Source organism: Peromyscus leucopus, chromosome 2 (genome assembly GCF_004664715.2).
Source record: "Peromyscus leucopus breed LL Stock chromosome 2, UCI_PerLeu_2.1, whole genome shotgun sequence".
NCBI classification, from domain to species: Eukaryota; Metazoa; Chordata; class Mammalia; order Rodentia; family Cricetidae; genus Peromyscus; species Peromyscus leucopus.
Window position 1 is genome coordinate 94826715 of NC_051064.1, and position 18450 is coordinate 94845164.

An 18450-nucleotide genomic window follows, 5' to 3' on the forward strand; every position below is an offset into this window, starting at 1 on the left:
TAGTGTTCTTTGTATTTTATCCTCCCAAATTCATCCATAAGAATAATTTTTTAAAACAAACTGCACCAATGTTCTTCTTTATCGGCCTCTTTGGAATGGCTAGATTTAGTATTGCATGACTTTTCACAGTTCAGGAAGACATGGACACTTCAGAGGCCTGGCTTTGATGTTCCCCGTGGAGAGGACAGACCCAGGCCCTCTGGCATCCTCTTGGTGTACCATGGAGCCTCCAGTCCTGAAGCCTGCTCTGCTCACACCCCTGCAGCGTGGGCTTCTGGAACCAGGGAATTCCGTGAGAGGACGTTCTGAGTCCTCCGTAAAGAGCCAATTTTTGTATATTTCGAAGAATGAGCATAGCTTTTAAAAGGTACAGAGTCTTTTTTTTTTTTTTTTTTTTTTTTTTTACATTAAAAGCCTTCGGATTCCATTTGAACTGTTCCTTCCTTGCAAGGTACAATGTCCTGGCTGGGAAAGGCTTTAATACCAGCACGGTAGTCCTTTGCTTCTCTTTGCTTTGCCAGTGAAACATTAAGCATAATCTGATGTGTCAATACAGTCACCTCAGGTGCTCAGAATCATTTTAATTCCTCTTCCTGTCAAAACACAGTGTCAATACTGACACGAATTGCATTAAAAATATATGTGGAATCACCTGGAGAGCAGCGCTTTTTAGTGATGGGTCTCTTTAAAAGCAATGTCTGTCAAAGGTTCAATTTGAACTCTTCTTTTGCCTTTGAATTTCACAGACCAGATTTTTCTTTAACTTGACCCGTTTGCATCATTCAAATCTATCAGTGGAGGAAGAAGCTTTTCCCTTTACCTGACCCTATGGGAAATATTGTACATTTCCAGTGTGTTCTCTGAAGTGGATGTGTAGGATGACAGGTGAGGGATGATGTCACTCACAGCTGGTGATTAAATACTGCCTTGGGACTAACAGAGTGTGCTTCAAAGGAAGAGGCAAAAAACAGGGATGATGCATATGAGTTTCTCATATATTCTACTTGGGTACACAAATCACACTCATCTGATGAGTGTACAAAACAAAAGAATATAAATAAAAACCTGAGATTTCATTCTTAAGCAATATAAACTTCAAAGTGTGAGTGTATTTCCCATATAATATACCACAGTACCTACATTTTAGAAAAAGCAATGTGGGCTATATAATATTTAAATGTATGCTGTCTATAATACATAAAATGTATGTAATATATAATAAATACACTCACCAAATTTGATGTAGATTCAATGTTCTATATCACATAAAATAAAAAAAACTAAGATGAAAATGTTTTATCTGTTCATAAATGTCATATTCATTGCCATGTGGCACACTGAAATCACCCAAGTGGCTTTTATAAATATGTTATCCTGTTATTTGAAGAAGTAAAATGACATTCTGGCATTATTTAGTAAATAACTTATTTAAGAGTGTGAGAGGTCCACGAATGTGTGTGTAGGAGACATACACTTGGCACACACTATTTTCTTGTTTGCAAAGACTTTAGGGATAAATGACCAGTTGAACTAAAAAGTGAAGTCCATTCTTTTTAATCTTGACAGTACTAGATTCTACCAACAAGAATGACCAGATTTGTTTTTAAGATCTACAAATGTATTTTAAAAGAATTCTGCTACTGTTACTCCCCCAACCCTGTGTGTGCACTTGCATTTTTGGTGTGATGGACAGTTTGTATAGATAGATATATAGGCAAAGTTAATCCCTTTCACCCCTGACCTTTGTTCCACTAAACTTGTGCTTCCATGAGAAAGTGTGATAAATGCCAAGTACTCTGGACAAAGGATATTTGCAGTAATGTTTGTTGTATTGTAGCTTCAGCCATGAGTTTTCTGTCAGTTATTTTTTGCATTGCTCATATGGAATAGGTTGGACCATATATGGAATATAGCATCTGATGACAGTGAATCTTTTTAAAAAAAATCAGTTAAAATATAATTATATCATTTCCTCCTTCCCTTTCCTCCCAAGTCTTCAATGGCCCCTTCTCTCTCAAAGTCATAACCTCTTTTTCTATGATTCTTCTTCTCTGTCTCTGTCTCTGTCTGTGTCTGTCTCTCTGTCTCTCTCTCTGTGTGTCTCTGTGTCTCTGTGTCTGTCTCTGTTTCCCTCTCTCTCTCACACACATACACACAATTTTGAGTCTCTTTAGTGTTGTTTGTATGTATATGATTTCAGGGCTGACCATCTGGTATTGGATAACCAATTAGGGGGCTCATCTCTGGGAAAAACTAATTCTCCCTCTCCCAGCAGTTATTAGTTGCCTGTAGTTCTTTGTCTAGGGGTGAGGCCCCATGAAATTCTCCTGTTCCACATTAGCATATCTATGCACGTTGTCCTTGTTCAGGTCTTGTTTCAGCAGTGATACTGTTGAAGAATCATGTTTGTATCTTTCCTGTCATTTCTAAGGGACAACCGCTCACAGCAGACTTCCTGTTCCTTTGGTTATTACAATCTTCCTGTCCTCTCTTCTGTGATGCCCCAATCCATAAGTATAAGAGTTGTGTGGCAGATGTATAAGTTGAAATTGGGAACTTCATGTCAGTTAATCTCTGCATTTTTACCAGGTGTGCTTTTTCTGTAATGGTCTTTGCTGTGAAGATAAGCTGTTTTGATGAGAGGAGAGAGCTACACTTATCTGTAGGTATAAGTTTGACTATTTAGAATACACTTAGGAATTATATTGGTTTAATAAAGTGGCAGTGGTAGGCTCTCCTCTAACATCCATGATCTTATTAGCTATGGGTAGTCGGCTAGATTTCCAGTACCCAGCATGATTTCCTTCCTGTTGAGTAGGTCTTAAAATAAAGCTGGGTAGTGCTGGCACATACCTTTAGTCCCAGCACTCGGGAGGCAGAGGCAGGCGGCTCTCTGTGAGCCTGGTATACAGAGTGATTTCCAGTACAGCCAAAGCTATACAGAGAAACACTGTCTCGAAAAAATGAAATTAAAGAAATAAAAATAAAAATAAATTAAAGAAAACAAGGCTGGGGAGAAGGCATAGCTGTTAAGTGTACTTGTTCTTACAGAGGACCCAGGTTTGATTCCTAGCACCCACATGGTGGCTCACAATTGTCTAAACTCCATTCCAGAAGGATCAGACCCCTCTTCTTCTGTTCTTTGGACACTAGGCAGGCACATGGTGCACAGACATACATGCAGGCAAAACACTCACAAAATACTTTAACAAGCCTTGGACATTGGGCCATTCCACAGTGATTGTATTAGTTAGCTTTCTGTTGCTATAACAAAGACCATAACCAAAAGCAACTTGGGGAGGAAAGGGTTTATGTCATCTTACATTTGCAGTCCATCATCAAGGGAAGTCAGGGCAGGAACCTGGAGGCAGCCGCTGAATCAGAGTCATGGAAGAACGCTGCTTTCTGGCTCGCTCAGATTGCTTTCTTACACTCCACAGTGCAGATATCTTACCATGTTGGTCATTTCTGTGGTTCATAGGAAAGTTCCTACTGTCTTCCAGGCTAGAAATCTATAGTATTTCAATATAGAATGTGCAGTGGAAAAAGTTTACAGTTGATTGTCAAAGGGTCAGTTGTCATGTTAGCTATGAAGAACTGAGTGCTTATAATACAAAGTGGGGGAGTGAGGGCGTAGATTGTATCATCCTTGTGGGCATACTTAGATGTTGCTTTTCCCAGAAGTCTAAAGCAGGGATTCTATCACAACATAATCCGGAATATAGCTCTGCATTTGCTCAGTTCTGTTAAGAGGGACTCACCACTAAGATGGGCTTAGATTATAGGGAGTATACATGGTACACAGGGTCAGGTAGTTTTGAAGGAAAGACAGGCTGTGCTCTGGAAATTAAGACATTGTCCAGCTTGGCATGCATATGGATTTAGCAAGTTAGAAGTCACTCTTGTCCTCGGCTCCCATCTCACCCCTCCAAAGCAACACTGCCTCCTCAACATCAAGCAGATCTCTTAGTTGTAGTTGCAATTTTTTTTTTTTTTTTTTTTTGGCCGCCAACTAGCTCCCAAATAAAGACATGGAGACTTATTATTAATTATGAATGCTCAGCCTTAGGCTTGATCTACTAGTTGTTATAACTTAACTTAACCTGTTTCTATTCATCTAAGTTTTGCCCTGGGGCTTTTTACCTTTCATTCTGAATGTCCTACTTGACCACTTCCTTTGTGTCTGTCTGGCTGACCCCTGGTGTCACTTTTTCTTTCTTCTTTAGAGCCTGAATTCTTCTTCCTACTTACTCTCCCCTCCTGGAAATTCCACCTATACCTCTTCCCTTGCTTTTTATTAGACTAATCAGGTGCCTTAGGCAGGCAAAGTAAACAAATGCAACACATCTTTACATAGTTAAACATATTCTGTAAATGAATGTAACACATCTTTTTATATAGTTAAACTAATATTGCACAATACTTAGTTCTCTCCAAATGCAACTCTGTTATTATAGGTCCCCTTACTTTGTGTATTTTCTAGATGACTAGATGACTGGAAGTTATCTTTTTAGTTTATTCTTCAGTGTGATTGATCCTAGGGCCTTATGCATACTAGTACCACCACTGGGATATATCATTTGCCCTTTTTGTGTTCATTTTTTTTCCTGTGGGGAGCAGAGGAAGCCTTGAGTGAATGTGTAAAAAGAAGATGAAGTTCTGAGTCCCTGTGTATTGTTGGCATGGCCTCGATCATGTCAAGGACCAAGTAATTCAGACATATGGAAAGGGTAAAACCTTTCCCCTCAGTCAGGCTCAGAGGTTATTAGAGCCTTCCTCTGGTCTGTGTGAATGTTGATAGTGTGTATAAGTATGAGAGCTTTCAAATGATTAATCAGTGTGTGCAAAAACTAGCAACCATAGCTTCTTCCTCCAAAATGTTTACATACTGAGACTACTTCCCTACAGAGAACTCCTACCAATACTAGCAAACTCTTCCTCCTGTGATATACATGATCAATGTGCTGAAGTTCCAGATTGTTGCATGGTTGGTGCCACTACATTAGAGTGCACACGGCCCACCTGATCCCAACTTTTCAGCATATGTGTATATGATCTGTGTTTCTGTCATTTTTTCATTCCTTTGATGCAGGGGTCTAGCATCCAAGCCATTCCAGATGCAGCATTCTTTTACAAGACATGCCTCACTAATTCGTCCAGGTTAGCTTTGAATTTATGACCTTCTTGCCTCAGTCTCTGAGTAGCTAGGATTGCAGGCCTGTGTCACCATGCTTTGCTGATGTCATTTTTTTTTTTTTTAAATCTATCATATTCCTCCAAACTGTACTGTTTTCTAAGGCTCCATGCTTGGCAGGATCTTTCTGACAACACGCTCATCATTCTTCTTACATTTTCTACCTTTTCCTTTTAAACCCCTGAGTCATTCTTTCAGAATCAGGATTTATATCACTCCTCCTTTCACTGGTCTGATTTAAGATTCCCCCTCTGAGTGTTCATGACACAACAGCTTGTTTTAGCTTTAGCCTTCCCTTCTGATTTATTATAGGCACCTCTTGACAATTGTCTCTATAACTCCTGCCTTTCAGAAGGTAAGTCCCTTGAAGTAAAGGGCTGTTACACTGTGTTTTTATACCAGAATCTGTAATAGAATAGGTTCCAAAGAAGAGTTTTAAAAATTACATAATAGATGTACATTTATTTCAGAGAGTATAACACTAGGTGGCATGTGGCCAGTGAAAAGTGTACATTTAGGAGATTAGCATTAGGCTAGTGACAGGTATGCATCTGAAGAATTCCCTTTTCTGCCTGCCTCCCTCACCTCTACCAACACCGATTTTGATATGATAATCCTAACTCAATTTGAGATGAAGCATGTGAATCTTTATAAGCCATTTTCTTTTTAAAAGTAGATTTATTTTATATTTTTCATTATATATATATTGAGTATATGTATATTAAATATGTGAGTGCAGTGCTGATAGAAGCCCCCTGGAAACAGAGTTACCGTATTTGTAAGTAGCTTGGCAAAGGTGCTGGGAAACAAACCCCTGTCCTCTGCAAGATCAGCGATTTCTCTTTAGTGCCGAGCCATCTCTCCAGGATCAAAAGATGTTTATGAATAATACAATTATAATTCTTGCTGTTGGAAGAGAGATCTTCTTTCATTTGATTGTCTTTATTTCTGGAGATTTTATATTTCATAATAATGATAACATAAATTAACAGTCATAAAAGTCTCCCCATAATTCAGATATATATGTGACTTCATATATCAACCCCCCTTAAAATTCTTTATATAAATTTTTATTGTTTGAACTTATAATTACATTATTTTCTCTTTTCCCTTTCTCCTTTCCAACCCCTCCCATGCACTCTTTTCCTTTCTCTTTCAAATTCATGGCCTCTTTTTTCTTCAATACACACACACACACACAATTTATGCACACATAACACACACACACACACACACACACACACACACACACATATGCATAAATGCAGCCCAGGCAATCTTTACAAAGTTTGTAAATATAAGCATGTCATCTCAGGGCTGACCAATTAGTAACCATTTGGGGAGCTCTTCCCTGAGGAACAGCATTGGTGCTGCTCTTAGCACCCCCAGTGGCCTGGAGTTCTTTGTCTGGTATTGGGACCCCACAAAATTTTCTCCTTCCATGTTAGCATGTCCATTGGTGTCACTGTTGTTCAGGTCTTGTTTAGGCAACCATGTGGATAAGACTTCATGAGTAGAGCCTCTCTGACATTTCTATGAGACAATCTCAGAGCAAACTCTCTGCTCTTGTTCCCCTGGCTCGTTCTGCCCATCTCTTCTGCAGGGAACTGTGGGAACTGTGGTGTAGATATATACTTGGGACTTGGCACCACACAATCACTTGCTCTTTGAATTTTGATTTGTTGTTGTTTTCTGTAATGGCCTCCATCTGTTGGGAGGTGAAGCTTCTTTGATGAGGGGTGGAAATTACACTTATTTGTAGGTTTAAGGAAACGTAACAGTTGATAACACACACTGTCGAGGATATGGGGCAAAGGGAACCCTCATTTGCTGTTGGTAGGGTTGCAAACTCGTCCAGCTACCGTGGAAATCAGTGTGGAGAACCCTCAAAGAGCTAAAAATAAATCTACCATAGGACCCAGCTATATTACTACTTGTCAGTTTTCACAAAGGTGGGGACGTCCTACTCCACAGTTACTTGCTCAGGCACATTTATTGCCACTCTACTGATAGCAGTTAGGGAATGAAACAACCTGAATTTCCTTGAGCTGATGAATGGATAACGAAAATGTGGTGTATATACACTGAAGCCAAGAAAAATGAAATAATTATTAGGTACTCCGATATAACTAGAAAAGATTAAATTGAGTGAAGTAACCCAGGTCCAAGAAGACAAACTTCACATGTTCTTTCTTATCTGAGTTTCCTTGCTCTAAGTCCTCAGAGGCGAGGGTATAACCTAGAGTAACTGAGGAAGCCAGGAAGGTAAAAGATAATCAGTGTGAGGAGCAAGGGGATCAACAGAGAGAGGAATAACAGGGTCCAAATGATTTGAAGCAGGGGGATGGGAAACTTGGAGGGGAGGGTGATAAATACAGAAGGAGGCTGAAAAAACAGAAAGGATATCTGAAAGATCATAAGACATATTTATTTATCTACCAAATTTACATATAATACATGTAAACCTGTGTATATGTATACACAGAAACCTACACACACACACACACACACACACACACACACACACACACACACATAAATTGTCAATGAAATTTTCTCAGCTGAACTTACAGTACTCCCCCAAGATCTATACATTAACAACCCCCGATACTAGCCATTAAAAGTCCCCTTTTGCATTGTTGGTTAGGGTTGTCCAAGAGAATCCTCAAATATTATAAACTACTGTTATTGACTAATCTTGGCCCCAGAGGTAGAAGGTAAATTCCTATTGCTGAAGATACAATGCACTTCAGACACAGGACTCAGGACCCGAAATGCATCGGATGTGAAAACATCTTCCCTGAAGTTAGGTCCAATGGTACAGGAAGGCGTCGTTCAACCTTCCAAGGGAGGGAAACAACTAATAGTCATGCCCAGCTATGTTGCCTATGGACCACAACACCAACCAGCAGGGCAGTAGTGGCATGCGATATCTTGTGGTATTAAACAGATCTCTAATTGGATTTAATGGCCTCTCACATGGGGAAAACTATGCCTGCTATTGGAAACATGGACAACTACCAAGGGCTAGTGAAGTCATGGATCTTGGAAAAGAACATACAATTGGCACTTTACTAAACTGGCACAATTTTCATCCATGTTCTAAATACCCTTATACCCACAAATACCTGTAGTTCTCACTCCTTTTCTCATTTTCAAGATTTTTCTCTTTTTCTCAAGATTTTTTTTACTCTTTTCTAACAATTCCCTGTAGAGTAAGAAAAAAAAGAAGGAATTTAGAATTTGGAATTGTGATTAAGTATGTCTCGTTCATCTCGTTGCCTTGCAATCCAGCCACACTCCATGTTTACTCCATGTCTTAAATTTTACAACATAGCCCATTGCACAGGAAAGTCTCTGGTGTTCACTGCCTCTGACTAGATGAGTACCACAGTTGTTTCCTTCTTCTTCTCTTACCTCCCTTCTCTGTGTGCAAGTGTTAAGGAAAGACCTGAGATGGATGTTGGAAATCATCCCAAGTCACTCTTCTGCCTTACTCAGTGAGCAGGTTCTCACAAACTCAGAACTCTGTAGTATGGCTGGTTTTGCTAACAGCCTGCTCTGATGGTCCCATTTCCACTTCTGAGGTGGAATTACAGGTGGGGACCCAGTGTTTATATGGGTGCTGCAGATCTGGACTCTGGTCCTCACACAAAAACTTAATCATTGTGCAATCCCCCAACCACATTGTCTACTTTTGACATTCAAAAACTCAGGAAAACAAATACAGTATATTTTCTCTTTTAATAAGAAACACATTTAAAGTATGTGTGTTTGTAAATCACTAAAAAAAAAAAAAAAAGGACTGCAAATGTGCAAGGTATATAAAACATGTTTTCCAAAATTAGATTTAGGAGTACCTCTAGAATGTACTAATATGCTCTAGTGTAAGAGTCAGTACATTACTATGATAACAACCTTACATTTGTTACATTTCACTTCACTTTGCTTATTTACTTACCAGGGAATGGACCTAGAGTCTCATGTACACTAGGCAAGCAGACTATTGTTGAACTACATCTGCAGTCAATGTTTAAAAATATTTTTACTTCACTATTTTAAGTCAGCATACAAGACAATGGATTTTGTTTTTCATTTTAATTGATTTTTAAAGTTACCATACAAAGTAATATGTGTTTTTTTGCATTTTATGTGTATATATCATTTTCCTTAGTTGTAATTCACTCATGTCTGTCAAAACCTTCCTTGTGTTCTTTGTCTCATTCTATGTGCCTCCTAAAGTGGTCCTCCTTCTGCTCTCATCATACATATTAAATCACCTCGCTCCCCTTTCTCCCTTAAGAGTGCTTCTCCCCTCTCATTATTCATTATTCCTTTCCTAGTTTCCTGATCTCTCTCTCTCTCTCTCTCTCTCTCTCTCTCTCTCTCTCTCTCTCTCTCTCTCTCTCTCTCTCTCTCTCCCTCTCTCTCTCTCACATACACACACACAATTTTAAATATAAGTCCTGTTTAAAAGAGAAAATGTACTGTATTTGTTCTTCTGAGTTTATTTTCCTCAACAGAATGGTATCTAATTCCATTTATTATTCTGCAAATAACTGATTTCATGCTTCTTTACAGCTAAATAGAATTTCTTTGTATGTATGAACCACATTTTAAAAAATTGCTCATCTAGTGATGGACATCTAGGCTGTTCTCATTACCTGTTGTGAATAATGAAGGTATACACGTGGTGTGCTAGTATTTCTGTGGTGTGCTGACTTAAGAGTCCTTTGTGAATATATGCAAGGATAATATAGACAGATCATAGTATAGTTCTATTTTTAGTGTCTTGAAGAAGTTACATACAAGTTTTCATAGTTTGTACATCAATTTACATACTACAATGGTGTTTAAGAGTTCTTTTTTTTTCTTCAGACCCTCCCTAGCATTTGTTGTCATTGACTATGGTGAGATAGAATCTATAAGGCATGTTTTTTTCTTTAATTTTTTTCTTGACATTATCATATAACTACATCATTTGTCAATCCCTTTCCTCTTGATCTCTAATTTTTGTTTATTAAATACCAGCATAGTGACATCAGCTTGTTTTCAGTTACTCTTTGCTTCATAGATTGATTTTTGTTCTTCCAACATTATCTTTATGTCTTTGTTATCAAGTGTGTTTCTTAGAGGCACAGATAACTGGATCTAGTTTTCAGGTAAAGTCAGTCCATATATTTGTCACTAGAGGCCATTTACCTTTAAGTTTATTTTTGAGAGATGTTTATTAATTCCTTTAATTTTTTGTTGCCTGCTTTTTCTGCTTGGTTAGATTGTTGTTATTTATTTCCTCCCTTCTTAATGTCACAGATTTTCTGATTTTCTGTCAGCACAGTGGACTCTTTCTTCAATCTATTTTTGTCTAGCAATTTTTACTATGAAATTTGTTATTCCCCACTCTATTTATGGAGAATATCTTCCCTTATCTTCTGTGTATAATAATCCTTTAAATATCTTCTGGAGTACTGGCTTCCTGCTCGTGAACTGCATTAGTATGTGATTCTCGTGAAAAGTCCTAAGTTTGCTATGACTTTTGAAAAGTAGCTTCATATGGTATTCTTGGTTGGCAGTTATTTCATGAATTAGTGCTTATTATTCTGTGCTTTCCTGGCTAATAGGATGTTGATTGGGTGTTATGCTGCTGTACTTAACTGTAACACAAATCTTCAAAGGTCTCATAATAAAAAAAACCCCAGAGCTAGATATGAGGGTGAAAGCTGAAAGATCAGAGAAACAGAACAGCTAGCCACTAGTTCTTTTTTTTTTTTTGGTTTTTCGAGACAGGGTTTCTCTGTGTAGCTTTGCGCCTTTTCCTAGAACTCACTTGGTAGCCCAGGCTGGCCTCGAACTCACAGAGATCCGCCTGGCTCTGCCTCCCAAGTGCTGGGATTAAAGGCATGCGCCACCACCGCCTGGCTAGCCACTAGTTCTTATCTCTATGAAATCCTCAGTCTAAAGAGAGTGAGTTCCTGTTTCCTCAAGCCTTATATACCTTTGTGTGTCCAGAAATCACTTCCTGGGATTAAAGCCATGTGTGCTTCCCAGTACTGGGTTTAAAGGTGTGTGCCACCACTGTCTGGCTCTGTTTCCAGTGTGACCTTGAACTCAGAGATCCATACAGATCTCTGCCTCCTGAGTGACACAGGATTAAGGGTGTGTGCCACTATTGCCTGACTGTGTCTAATCTAGTGGCTGGCTCTGTCCTCTGATCCTCAGGCAAATTTATTAGGATACACAATATATCACCACAATTGTAGATGAGTTGGCATTTTCCCATTACTGCTTTTAATATTGTTTCTGTGCTTTGTATTTTTGACATCTTGACTCTGTAATGTCATAAATAGGTTCTTCTCTGGTTTTGACTATCTGGGGTTCTAGATGCCTCTTTTGTTTGGCATATATTTCTTTATCTAGGTTTGTAGAAATTTCTGGTGTAATAGACTTTCCATGCCTTTCATGATTATCTCAGATCTCTTGTGTCCCACGGCGTCTTAGGTTTTTTAGATTTGTTCAGATACCACAGTTTAGGGCACTGTGGTCATGCTTCCTCCCTCCCTCCCTCCCTCCTCCCTCCCTCCCTCCCTCCCTCCCCCTCCCTTGCTCCCTCCCTCCCTTCCCTCCTTCCCTCCTTCCCTCCTTTCTTTCTTTCTTTCTTTCTTTCTTTCTTTCTTTCTTTCTTTCTTTCTTTCTTTCTTTCTTTCTTTCTTTCATTCTTTCACTATTGATGTTTAAAGGTAATATTTAACTAACTTTGTCCTTTATCCCTGACATTATTTCTTCTTGGTTGAATCTATTAGTAATGTTTTTAAGGATTTTTTATTTGATTCATTAAAATTTTCATGTCTAATATTAATTTTTTTCAAAATTTCAGTTTCCTTAATGGATTTTTCTTCTATGAATTGTCAGCTTTTCATCTATAGTAGCAATTTTATTATGCACATTGTTGAAAATCTATTTTTCATTTTATTCTGATTCTTTTATAGGGTCTCATGAATGAAGTTTATTGCTCATAATCTTAACTGAAGTCTATATTTTGCATTTATTTCCAGGGGAAACAGAGAGTGTGAAGTGTGCTTATGGAGTAAACAACTCAATATATAGAATTGGATGACTAGAAGGAATCTTTGCCGTATTGCAAATGCATTAATCAGAAATTTTATTGCTTCTTAGTAAGGAATACTTAATGACAGGGTATTTACAGTACTCTGTCATTAGAAAGATAAATTAGACATATATGAATGATGATGACTTTAGGATTTAGGTTGCAGCTGATGTTAGGCAGTTGTTTCTTTCTTTTAATCTTACATAGAGATAGTGAGTAGCTGAATGTAGAAGTAAGCAAGAAAGATGTTCATATGTGTGCAAAGCCTTAGCATAAAGATTGATATGAAGAAAAAAGATAGAGAATTTTATAATATAGAATAAGTACTCCAAGGTAAGAATCCAAGGAAGAAAACTTAGCAACAGCAGCTCAAATGTCTTGGGAAGGCTTCACATAAAAAGATTAGCACTGAGGAACACGAAGCACTGATGCTGGACAATATCTTGCAAAATAAAGCCTAAGCACATACTCGATATGAGAATCATGTCCTAGGTTTTATCATTTTACAGTTGCAGATTCCTATAGTATCTACATCTTCTTAGACAGATACCAGCTATGACCAAAGGTAGAATGGACAAAGTATATGTAACTCATTCTGTCCATTCTAACTCTGGATGTCTCTAGCTTTCTGCTGTATTTTGAGTTAAATAATTTTTCAGTAATTTATATCTAGTATTGTATTATTAACTTTGATATAAACAGTTTATAGAATTTTATGATTAAAGGGGGCATAAAATGACTTTTTATTTTGCCATAATTCCTGGAAAGAATTGTTCTAGAAATATTTTCCTAAGTACAGGTGACAAAGAAATTGGTCCAGCATCTGTTTCTTGTTGGACAATGTGGCAGATATTCCCTAATTTGCTTTTTCAGTATTAATAAGCCAAGCTTTGCAGTTATCTGGAAATATGTTTACAGTTAAATCATCCTTTCAGGTGCTGTGGTTATACACTCTGTTTGAAGCACATGTGGTTCTTTTAAAGCACCCATGGTGTATTCATACAGTCATAAATGACTGACATTAGGTGTAGGTAATTCTTGACATCTCTTTTTCAATTAAAAAAGACAAGGAAAATTCTGCTAGTTCATGATGTGGAGTGCTCACTCTTAAGAAGAGACAACATTTGCCCAAAGATAAGGAACACTCATGCAAAAACATCTTGTATATGTTCTGTTTCTATCTCTGTTTTAATGGAGATGGAGGTGGATTTTTTTTTTTAATTTTAGAGGTAATACTGATTTAATGGTTTAACATCTTTAATAAGAAAGATAGAAAGCATTCTACATTTTATTATTCAAACACATAGACATTGTTTAGTTCACTCAAATTTTTCAAATGTATTTGCCTCATTCACCCAAACACATGTCATTGGCATGCACATTCTAGTCATCCTGAAGCCCCTCTAACAGAGGCTTATTCTTATTTTTTTTAAAATCCTCACTTCTGCTTATCTTCATCCTTTCAGTATTGCTGGTTCTTCTTTGGATTGTTTTAGGCCTTGTCCTATTTTTTGTTGTTGTTGTTGATTCTGGGGATTGAAGCCAGTGCCTGCAACATGCTAAGCACAGAGCTATACCCCTAGCCTCTCCTTTTGGCTATTACTTACCTGCCTTAACGTTCTGTCTCTAAGGTCACTTTGCCATTAAATGTTTGAGTCCCTGGACAGAAGTCACTTGTAAAGCATCTAGCTACTTGATGCATCTTTCTGAAAGAAGATTCTCACAGACAAGACTCCATTTTGTTACAGAATGTCGTCAAGATTGGCTAGTCAGTCTTCATTTTTTAATTTTGTGAGTGGAGTGGTATATAGGTATGACATTTAAGGATTTTGCCTTAGCTACTGTACTATGTATGAGCTGCTTTGGTATTCCCGAGTGTCATACATACCTATCCACTTTAAGTATGCATTTGCCTGTGTACTTTTCTTCTGACAGGGATAATTGGAGCGAGTTTTGCTGTAAGATTGGGCTCTCAGCTTCAACTGAGGGTTCTCAATAAGGAGCAACCTATATTGGGTCTGTTTTGAAAGAACATTATTGAGTATATTATCCATTATACCTCTCATTATCTTATGTACACGGCTTTGAAAACATACACCTTTTAGAGTTTAACTGAGGAAAAAATTCTATCTCTTTTCATAAATGTTGTCTTCATTCCATAATGAGAAATTCACATTTTCAATAATGTAACTCATTATATTTCCATTTGTTTTGCTCTGGTTGCCAGGAAGCTCAGGGCAAAACATAGTAGTTAAATATAGCAGCAAATATTTTAGTTAGCATAAATCTATTTCCCCCTCTGCTTGGGTTTTCCATTTGTATTTTATTTGGTTGTTTTATATTCATATTTTTTTATATACCACCAATCTTAAATCTATTTCTGAAAGAATAGAGGTCTGATGTGGATGTATAATACCTATACTGAGCAGCCTTCTTTCTGCTTGGGTAATATGTTTTAGGACCTGGTGGATTATTCAGACCATCTTTGAGATAGTCCCTAAAGTCAGTCCTGTTCTCACTTTTTGGGAATTCACAGTGCAGATCACATGCAACCAAATGCTATGCTATGTCCCAACTCATTTAATCTATGGTAATAAATAACAATAATAAAATAAAAGCTTAGCCACGATCTATGGATTTATGGTTCTCATCTGCATGTTGAGGATTCTTCTACAGAATTAGTGGGTCATTAAGGACAAACATGAAGTCTGCACAGATTAACAGACATTAGGAGATTACAAATTTGCTTGCCAATTTTATGAAGCTGAAACTTAGCTTGAGATTAAAAGATAGAAGGCAGATCAGAGTATGTGATCCAGAGAGGAGGGCATGTTAATATATGATGGTACCCTGCTCCCACTCCAGCTTGTTTTCTTTTTTTTTAACCTACTCTCACCCCTTCTATTGTCTATTCCTGATTTTTAGCTTTTTTCATTTTCCCTGGTGTAAATACTTCTATCCTGGCAATGTCAAGATACCAGTGATTGATCCTGTAGCTTGCAAAATTCCTGAATATTTAAAAAATTGCTGAGATGATCTGTTGGAATCAAGTATAGCATACTATGAAATTTAAAAAATCTTTATAAGGATGGATGCACTATTATAAATAAAACTTTAGATTTGTGAGGTCATATTAAGGAACAACCTGCTTGGCTGTAGCAGGATAAATGGTCAGAGATGTTGACAAGATGACAGGTAATTTGGGATACAATCTTGAGGTCTTTGTTGTTAAGGTATCCTTTATTTTTTAGTCTATATAAATATCTTGAGAACTTTTAAATTGAAGAATGATAGAATAAATTTAATGGCTTAGGACAGTATTTCTCAACCTGTGGGTCTTGACCCCCTTTGGAGATCACATATCAGATATCCTACACATCAGATATTTATATCATGATTCATAACAAAATTACAGTTATGAAGTAACAATGAAATAGTTTTGTGATTGGGGGTCACCATAACATGAGGAACTGTATTAAAGGGTTACAGCATTAGGAAGGTTGAGAACCACTGGCTTAGAAAGTTTGACCTGTTATTAGTTATAGGTTGAATGATTAAAGGAAAAAAGTGAGGCTGGGGCCAAACTGTTGAGTAATGAACCCAAATTTGAAGCTAGGTTTGTACTTTACTTCCTCTCTGTGATATCTGTTATGTCATTCATCTGTGATATAGAAAAAGAACTGAACTAGAAACAGAGCTTTAATTTTGACTACATAGAAATAAGTGTCTAGGGGTGGGATTGCTGGTTTGACATGAAGTGATGTCTAGAATGTGGAGGTGTGTAGAAATTCAGGACTCAATGGAATCCTAGAAGCACTGTAGATCTGTGGATGAAAATGTAGGTTTCAAGTTAAAAAATGATGTGAGGTGAGACCAGAGAGCCATGAAAACATATTTTTAGAAGAGTATAACTCTTTTAGCACTACCTGTATTAGGTCTTAAAAATGTGCTCATCTGTCTGTTTCCCCCAGGAGGCTCTTAGCTCTTACAGAAAGTGTAGAACATAATAGGTAAGTCAATACATGTCTGTAAAACTAAATACGAGGATATTACACCTTATATTTCTATGATTTTGTGTTTATTTCCATTTAGTTTTCCAAATATAAAGTTTCCTCAAAGTTTTAGTGAGTCTAAGTTGAACAGAGGTATGGACTCTCTTTTTTATTCTTATTTTAGTGAGTAAAGGCAGGCATGATGCTTGATATTGCTTGTTATCTCAATGACGTCTAGGATCACCAAGTAGACAAGCCTTTGCTGTGGGATGGTCTGTATGTCAAATCTGTTGCTCTGATTGGTCAATAAATAAAACACTGATTGGCCAGTGGCCAGGCAGAAAGTAGGTGGGACAAGGAGAGAGGAGAATTCTGGGAAGCAGAAGGCAGAGGCAGGGAGACACTGCCAGCTGCAGCCATGACCAGCAGCATGTGAAGACGCCGGTAAGCCACCAGCCACGTGGCAAGGTATAGATGTATGGAAATGGATTAATTTAAGATATAAGTACAGTTAGCAAGAAGCCTGCCACGGCCATACAGTTTGTAAACAATATAAGTCTCTGTGTTTACTTGGTTGGGTCTGAGCAGCTGTGGGACTGGTGGGTGACAAAGATTTGCCCTGACGGTGGGCAAGGCAGGAAAACTCTAGCTACAAGCCTTTGACATATCTGTATGGGATTTTCTTGACCACGTTCCTTGGGGTGGTGTAGACAGCTCCTTTCCATGGGCTAGGGTCCTAGACTGTATAAAAAAGAAAAAGGGAGCTGACTACCAGCACTCATCTCTTTCTTCTTCTGACTGTGGGTGCTGTCTTATTCTCTTGCTGCCATGTCTTCCTTGTTGTAATTGTCTATATCCTAAAACCGTGAGCCAAAAAAAGCACTTCCTTCCTGAAGTTGATTTTGTCAGTCATGTTGTTACAGCCACAAGACAAGTAAGAAGACAAAGGTGAAGTGTATCCTTGAATATCCATTTCCTGGTTGTAAGAATCTCGATGGAAGAGCCTGAAGAAGACAAGGGGCAGGCAATGGTGGTAGTGTCTTCGTATGGCCATCAGAGAGTCCTAATGTCTGTCTATATATAGGCTACATAGGTCTCTTCCCACTATGTGAACCTAGAAAGACTTTGGTAATTCATATGGGCAGTCATAACATTATTGAGACTTTATGACTTCATGTTCTTTAAGGTACCCAGTTTATTGCATTGTTGTGATATTTTACATGTTCTCACATGATGGCTTTTGTATGGTTAGCATTTCTGCTGATGGTTGAGATTAAGCAAAGACTAAAATGTCTGGGCAAAATGAAGATGCCCTGCAACGTTCCTGGATCTATTTTCCCAAACACTTCCCCAAGTTCTAATTTGTGATGAGAATTAAAATATCAATCCCACCCCTATTTGTCACTTCTGACAGAGGACATCTCTTCCCCAGGCTGCTCCAGAGTTCCTTTAGAGAAAGCAGCAGGTAAAAGTGTCTATGTTTCTCAGTTAGTGGCCTTCCAAGAGAAGAATTATATTCAGGAAAATATTTGAGATTAAGCACATCAGAAAGAGGAGGTACCACACCAAATAAAAATATTATTCAAATGAAATCCCTGTTCAATTTACAAATGTTAAATCCTGATGTTTCATGTTTCACGGTTGGGGGGTTAATACTTCATGCTCCTTGTACACTAATGACTCAAGCCTTATGAACATAGATTCCATTTAAGCAGAGTTCTTTCTTTGCAGAAAGCAGAAGCCCTGGAATTTTAATGAACATTGATCAAACCAAGGGCTTGATGGACTGTTTGTGTTGGTCTTTTAAATATTACACATCTTTGATATAAACATTATCAAATCTATTTTACAGAGTAGAAAACTCTATCTAAGATTCAATACTTTGTCTAGGATAATATAAAATATAAAGAGAAAGTTATCTTAACCTAAATTTACAAATATTTTCTTTATTATAAAATCCAAGAAAGTCCAGTTACTCCAGGTCTATATCTCTTTCCTTGATTATTTATGATAAATTGTTCCTTATTTCTACCACCCCATAATATCCTTATTTGATTTCTCTCACCTCTTCTTTTAAATTTCAATATTATAATATTGTTTACTCATAGTCCATCACATTTATGACACCACTGGTCAGACGGTAGGCCACTGAACTATGT

General features: G+C 37.6%; 1 pseudogene; it reads left to right on the forward strand.

The window, feature by feature from the left end:
• Positions 1-220: 220 nt before the first annotated feature.
• The window catches only part of LOC114698342, a 58946-nt pseudogene continuing 40716 nt past the window's right edge, over positions 221-18450 (forward strand).